Consider the following 1,004-nt stretch of genomic DNA (forward strand, 5'->3'; position numbering starts at 1 on the left):
TTTTTGGGTTGTAGTTTATTCGATAACACTTGCATATTAGAACAATTCAACATTACATGCCTTACTTACAAGTAAAATACTAGACCATCAACTTTTTATTTTATAGTCCAACAACAGCTCAAGAAAATAGATTTCAAACTTGAGAGAAAAAAATATATTGAGTAGGAGTTAAAAATGTTGCAATTTTTTTAGAAAGGGCATTTGGTCTAATGGTATGATTCTCGCTTAGGGTGCGAGAGGTCTTGAGTTCAATTCTCAGAATGCCCCTATGTTCATTTCTCAGCAACAGCACCCTTTTAATATCCCTATTTAATTATTCTTTTTTCGCATTATCGCAAACCCATGGATTTCATTAACAAAGAAAATAAATGAAATAATGATGATACATTCCATAAACAACTTAATATATAGTCCATAATAAGGGCATTTGGTCTAGTGGTATGATTCTTGCTTTGGGTGCAAGAGGTCATGAGTTCGATTCTCGGAATGCTCCTCCAAAAGAAAAAAAAAAACCAAAAAAAAAAAGTTTAGATATCAACGTTGTCACAATCTTTTTAAGAAAGATGAGCCCGAAGATACTTATATAAGGATTATTGTATCATTATGGCTATGTCTCTTTTATAGATAAAAGAGAGTAATTTCCAAGCACATATAGAGAGGACTTATTGTAAGTAAAGAAAGCAATATACTGCTACTTATAGAGAGAGAATTTGATGAATTCCACAAAAGATAAGAGCTCATAGGATGAATTTGATGAATTCCACAACATAGGATGAATTTGATGAATTCCACAACATAGGATGAATTTGATGAATTCCACAAAAGATAAGAGCTCATAGGATGGCGGTAGCGTCCGATGCATATGACGGAACTTCTTCACAATTGCAATATTTGATGAATTCCACAAAAGATAAGAGCTCATAGGATGGCGGTAGCGTCCGATGCATATGACGGAACTTCTTCACAATTGCAATATTTGATGAATTCCACAAAAGATAAGAGCT

At 33.3% G+C, this 1,004-nt stretch overlaps 2 non-coding genes across 2 annotated transcripts; both read left to right on the forward strand.

Annotated features, from left to right (window-relative positions):
* The first annotated feature begins 195 nt into the window (after positions 1 to 195).
* TRNAP-AGG lies at positions 196 to 267 on the forward strand. The gene has a single exon. It is a non-coding gene; the product is annotated as a tRNA-Pro (tRNA).
* A 154-nt stretch (positions 268 to 421) lies between these two features.
* Positions 422 to 493, forward strand: TRNAP-UGG. Its single transcript has one exon. It is a non-coding gene; the product is annotated as a tRNA-Pro (tRNA).
* Positions 494 to 1,004: the final 511 nt, after the last annotated feature.

The sequence above is a fragment of the Cucurbita moschata genome, unplaced genomic scaffold (assembly GCF_002738365.1).
Source record: "Cucurbita moschata cultivar Rifu unplaced genomic scaffold, Cmos_1.0 Cmo_Scf01533, whole genome shotgun sequence".
NCBI lineage: Eukaryota > Viridiplantae > Streptophyta > Magnoliopsida > Cucurbitales > Cucurbitaceae > Cucurbita > Cucurbita moschata.